We start from the raw sequence: 6,554 nt of genomic DNA on the forward strand, positions 1-6,554 counted from the left end.
GCATAAGGTAAGAGATGACAGCTGTCTGTGCTATCTGGGGCTGCTTAGTGATCATAAATGTATTGTTTTCACTTCTGCGTCATGAAAAGACGGCGATTTATTCGACAGCTGTTTGATATGTGAATATATTTCAGTTAAAAGGGTGCTAGAACCAGCAGGAGCTTTCATTTGAGCTATAACTTGTACATGTGTCATATGAAAATGAACTAATGTTCAATACCCAGCTCGGGTATCTAAAATACTGTGAATTTGAGTGTAAATAACTTTTGTACAGTAGAATAAAAGCCAAAGTGATGCATGTGTGCATAAAATATAGATTCTACACTTTCAAACGAAACCACTTAAGGGTCTGGTGCAATGCTCGCCCTTTAAATCTGAAAGCGTTAAAGAGTTTAACTGGTTAAGCAAACAAGGCTGTGCTAAACATGTCCAGTGCAGCTTTTAATTTTATGTTATTAATATGTTAATATTTAATAAATGTTATGCTTTACATTAATTATTTAATCATATTTATTAAATTAGAGCTTTCCATGAATGGGCCTGCAATGTTTTGGACTGATGTCAACGCACAAAAAAGTAGCGATCGTCATGCTCCGTTTGTTTGGATCAACATATACATGTGAGTCAAGTTTTTCACACATGAACTCCATAAAAAGCAACTCTCGTTGCTCCCTGACTGACCATACACTCCACCAATGCCAATGAATTGAATTGACAACCCACAAGCATAAAGTCACATGTGTGTAAGTTGTTTATTTTGTTTCAAAAGGAAATAATGTTGTTTCTAATAGCCTACTACTGTGCACTATTTTGTTTTATGCTCTTTGTGATCAGATATGTAGCCTAGGTCCGTTTTTTTCTTTTCTCTTGTAAGTGGAAAAAATAGGGGCTACCTCAGGTTCTGTTAATTCAGCTCTTTTTGTATGCATTTGCTCTGCAAACTGACCAAAGTTAAAAGAAAAACAACAAATAAATCTTATGTTTTTCAATAAATTTTTTAGTGTTCGTTTTAAAATCGTTACAAAGCCGCTAAAATGACTGGCCCAGCTAACCTTCTTGGTTTGACAATCTGGCCCAACTAAATTTATAATTGAATAGCCCTGATCTACACCTTAAGGGCCCTATCATACCGGCGCAAGGCACAACGCAATTGTTGTTTGCTAGTTTCAGCTTGGTGCAAGAGTCATTTTGATGTTTTGTGCCACGCTGTTTAAATAGCAGATGCATTTGCACTCATATGTGCGCCCATAGGTGCTCTGGTCTAAAACAGGAGGCGTTCTGAGGCGCATTGCTGGCGCGTTGCTATTTTGAGAAACTATAATACATTTTTAGTAAATAATTTTTCAATAAACCAAAACAAAGCCGGTCTAAAGTCCAGCGCAGAGTTGTGCCTCGCTTACACTACTTAATACACACAAGATGTAGAGATTAAAAGATTAAAAAAATGTAGAGATTACAAGATTAAAAAATACGCAAATATCTTTACATATGAAAAAGAATTAAAATATTAAGAATATATATAGGATATAATAAGAATATATATAGGATATAAATATAAAGGATTAAAAATAAAACATATTATTTTCTAGCCTACATAAATATGAAAAACGGTCGCCTTTATGCTTTCTTCATCTCGGGAGGCTTTTTCAGTTTATTCATAACGATTTGCTTTTGTATAATGTTATTATTATTAGCAGTATTATTTATTATATCCATATTTATATTTGTTTTATTAAAAACAAGCTTAGATTTGTCCACCTGTCAGGTTTTAGACCATATAGGTTTTCATTTATTAGTTTGCTGGAAATTAGAACTGAATTTAGAAATAGTTTTAAAACAAATCTTTGCGCTTAACAAACGAAATTATTTATAGGCTAATTGATGTCTGTGTAAAGGTTTCCCTAACCACGAGAGCGAAAGTGAAAGTTAATAATTTATATCTCATTCTCGCGTGGTAAGTCCACTTACACTTATACACTTATGTAAATAGCAAATGAGCTATGGCGCGATGCAACTGGCTCTTAAAATAGAGCCTAAAGAGAGTAAAGTCAGTGTAAGTCTTAACAGCCATTGCAGCATGGTATAAGTAAACACTAATGTGTGTGTGTGCGTGAATAAACTCCACCACAAATACATTAAATAAACTTACTTGGTATTTTTGACTAATGAGCTGTGTTTCAGCTTCATCTGTGTCTGTCGATAAAGGGCGTCAAACACCGGATGTGCCGCTCAGTGCACATGACAGTTGGAAGTATCGCACACCAGACGCACACATTCACATGTTAATTAAAATGAAACTATTCAGATTGGGCTTTGTGGCGCTGCAGAAATATGAACAGTGTCCTGAGTTGTGGCTGGGCGCCGCGGACAGCTGCCGACTTTTGGCACCGGTATGGGTACACTGATAAAAACGATCTGTCTCTTTGTTGTGTTAGAGATAGCAGGGGAGATTCATACATTACTCAAGGGCCGAAGAGTATTAGTTTCGGGGTTAACTCCCTTCTCTTTTCCTTGCAGCCGGTGAATTAACAAAGACACATGTAACTTGGTCCAATTATTTATTACTCTTCGTGTGGTACAACTAAATCACCAAAGAGGGAACATCACGAAAACATTGCGAAGGACATCATCTCATTGCGAAGGACTGCTCCTCTTTTCTGTCTCTCCCTCTCGGCTCCACACACACACAATGCAAAACTGCAGCCCCACCCCTTAAAGGACCTGCACATTTTAACGCACACCAGATGCGCAGCGCCATGCATTTTGGAATTCTAAGTGTTGTAAAATGTGCAGGATAATTTACAACACTTAGAATTCTAAAATCCTTATCACTTATCACTGACTGCTGTTTATCTGATGTAGGAGAATGTGTTTATCTAACAGGAGAAACAGACACACGTGGGAATAGTGGGTGTGGAGAAGCAGCTTATTTACATATAAATATAACAGCTACACTGTACTCAGACACCAAAATGGGCAGATTCTGTAGGCAATAATAAATAATCTGATGAATATTTTGAGCTGAAACTTTACAGACACAATATGGAGACGCCAAAGGTTTATCTTACATCTTATAAAAAAGGCAAAATAGGTGTCCTTTAAAATCTTTTCCTGTAAAAATGAGTCTAAAAGGATTATTCTTATATTAAATTACTTTAAATATTTTTAATTCCTTTTTATGATTTGTTCATTTTTGTAAAAAAAAAAAGAAAAAAGGAAAATATATAATACAAATGCACAATGTTTTATCATTTTTGTTTCTGAAGTTTAATCAAAATTTACTGCAAACAACAAATAAATGCAAATGTATGAAAGTACATGAAGAAACAATTAAAAAGTCAATTAATCCTGATTTACAATTATTACCTCATATAAAACACACTTTTCAACTTGTTTTTCATATATTAGGTAATAAACTCTTAACAGCCCATTCACACGGAGCGTCAACGCTTCTTATTCAATTTGAAAGGGTGACATTAAACGTTGCCGAACTGAGTTGTGGATTCATCTGCGCCACTTCAGTGGTGTTCCTTGCTGCAGAAGTTGGGGTTTTCTTAACTTTTCAAGTGCCAATGGAAGCATCAGCCAATCAGATTGCTTTATGCAAATACCCCAGCTCAGACAATAGCCAACTGCAAACTAATTTAATTGGCTGACACTGCTATAATGATCGCGTCAGCCCCATCCTCAGACACGCCCTCCGTCAAGTGTTTACGCTGAAGCTCCATGTGAATGCATGGTAAAATTAGCTACAGGTACAGTATCAAAATCAGTGTTCTTGAAGCCACTGATGACAGTAAAGAACCCTTTTTAAGAGCGGTGAAATATACAGAAGCTGTGCTCTTATTTTGGCTTTCATGATTTATATACTGTTTTGGGTTAAGTCTCAGTCTCCAACGATTGATTAATATAAAAACACATTTTTCTGTTTTTATTTTTCATACAGTTATACAGAACAATAAACACTTAAAAAACGAAATATTTTTGGTTCTACAACCTTTTAGTCAAAAGGCTCTTTAAAAAACATTGCTCTCTCTCAGTTTTAATAGCATATTCCAGCAGATAGCAAGTTTTGTTGGATTGAGAAGTTTACATGGATGTTAAATATTCTATGGAGTCACTGATGCTAGTAAAGAACCTTTGTTTTCATCATCAATATAATACAATTATTACTATGTTTTGACTTTTTAAAGCTTGAAATCATCAATATTTAATAATTACTTCATAAAAAACACAATTTTCATCTTTCCTGCTTTTTTTTTATATACAGAACAATAAATTCTTAAAAAAATAAAGGTGCCATAGAAGAGATTTTTGCTTGCAAAAAGAAACCTTTAGTGAAAAGTAACTAAAAACACATTTTTTATCAGTGTAAAGAACATTTTAATAATATAAAGAACCATTTGTGGATTGAATTTAAAGATTCCTCATGAAACCATTGTTGCGACCCATATCAAAAATCTGATATATGCCAATGTATGCAAATTACATATACAGTATGACATACAAGTTTATATACAGTAGTTTGGATTTCACGTGTATAAAATGTATATATGCAACATTTATTTGAAAATTTATGTTTAAATTTTAAAATATAATTTTAAAACAATTTTAAAATAAGAGTTTTTGAAGAACCACAAAGGGGATATAATCTGAGAGAAGAACGAAATTTCAGGAGGTTGAAAACAAGGACAGCTTAAAAAAGTTTGTGTCTGTCTGTGGTGTGAAATTATGGAACAGTCTAGATCAAGGGTGTCCAAACTCGGTCCTGGAGGGGCGGTGTCCTGCAGATTTTAGCTCCAACTTGCCTCAACACACCTGCATGGATGTTTCTAGAAAGCCTTGTAAGAGCTTGATCAGCTAGCCCAGGTGTGTTTGATTGGGGTTGGAACTAAAATATGCAGGACACCAGCCCTCCAGGACCGAGTTTGGTCACGCCTGGTCTATATCATACTCTCAAACAATATTAGGATAATAATCAATTTAAAAAAGTATAGATATATACTATTAAAGGAATATAATGATAAATGTGATTGAAAAAGGATCAAATGAGAAAGGTATGATGACATTTTGATTAATGGCTATTTGCAGTACTATGAATTAATTTTTCATTTTTCATTCTATGTTACAAAATGTAAAGGTACAAATTAAATCAAACATATGATTTGTCCAAGTTGCCAAAAGGATAAAATATGTCTCATGTAAAAGAAGAGATGAGTAAAAGAAGAAATACGTTTAAATAATAGACGAATGATGTATGTGGTAATGGGGTGGGAAAATAATAAGCTTGTGCTTCATCCCACTCCATTTTCGACCATGTTGAAATGTAATTTTTGTTAATGATATTTTATGAATGATATTTCTGTTCAAAACTAAATCAAATCAAATCAAATATTGGCAAAATGGCTTTCATATATATTTTTGGAACCATTGGAGTAACAAGTGTGTACAGTACATATGTTTAAATACTTTATATATAATATTTTATTTTATGTGTGTGTAATATATTTAAACATATATTTACATATTTGTAATTCCAATGCATGAGAACAAATATATGAAAGCAGATTTGTTTTTGCACTAATTTTAAAGTATATATTGCATATAAGACAAATAGAATATTCAAGAGTTCACACTTAGCTGATGATTGATTATAAAGCTTGTTTGGCATGCTGTCCCGGGAGAATACCGCTCATAAGATCCTCCAGCCCGGGGCTCCCTCCCGTTTGCAAGGCGAGAGGGGAGTTTGAGCTCAGGTAGATCTCGAGAACTTCCTTGCTGTAGTAGCTAATGAACAGATAATGATTGCTTTTAAGAGATAATCATAGATATATACACTAGATATCGCATTGGGACCCTGAGTATGCGTCAATAGCGCAGCCACATTGGTACAGTGCTCCCAGGACAAATGTTATTCAACCGCACTAGTCAAGACAGTGTTATTACGTGAAGATGCGGGACTTTAGCGCTGTCTACGGGTGTAGTAATGAGCAAACAAACAAAAAAAAAGCACAAAGGCAGAACATTTCAAAGGTAATATTAAGTTTTTTCTGTTTTTGTATGTTCTGAACATTTGTGCTAATCAGGTAACGTTATTGATGATGACAGTCACTTACTGCATTCACCATAAGGCAAAGAAGCTCCAACTCGCACTAAACACTCGGCTTATGCTAGTTTTGTTGAATAAAATCAGCAAACAATGCAAAAGAAATATGACAACGAGATGCTGCGCTGCCAGAAACTGTATTATTGTCAGCTAGTGAAGCAGTCATTCGGGGGATTCATTCACAAACGAGTCGCTCCCTCCATCAGTATGAGCAGTGAAAGCAGGAGAGGAGGTGTGTTTCAGGACATGATTAGATCAAATTTAACAGGGAGGGTAAATAGTACATTTCTGTACGCACAAACACAAGCTTTTTGTCAGGAATGCCCGTGCGATCACTGATCCAACAATGTAGAAAAGTGATGTAAAATTATAATTTTCGTAATTAGAAAAAAAAATTACATACTAACATCCAGGAAAACTCCCATCATAGATATATGTGTATATGTGT

General features: G+C 34.7%; 1 long non-coding RNA gene across 1 annotated transcript in view; it reads left to right on the plus strand.

Annotated features, from left to right (window-relative positions):
- The window catches only part of LOC141377615 (uncharacterized), a 59,707-nt gene that overhangs the window by 36,421 nt on the left and 16,732 nt on the right, over nt 1-6,554 (plus strand). The gene's annotated exons all lie outside the window — the stretch shown is intronic.

The sequence above is a fragment of the Danio rerio genome, chromosome 14 (assembly GCF_049306965.1).
Source record: "Danio rerio strain Tuebingen ecotype United States chromosome 14, GRCz12tu, whole genome shotgun sequence".
Classification (NCBI taxonomy): domain Eukaryota; kingdom Metazoa; phylum Chordata; class Actinopteri; order Cypriniformes; family Danionidae; genus Danio; species Danio rerio.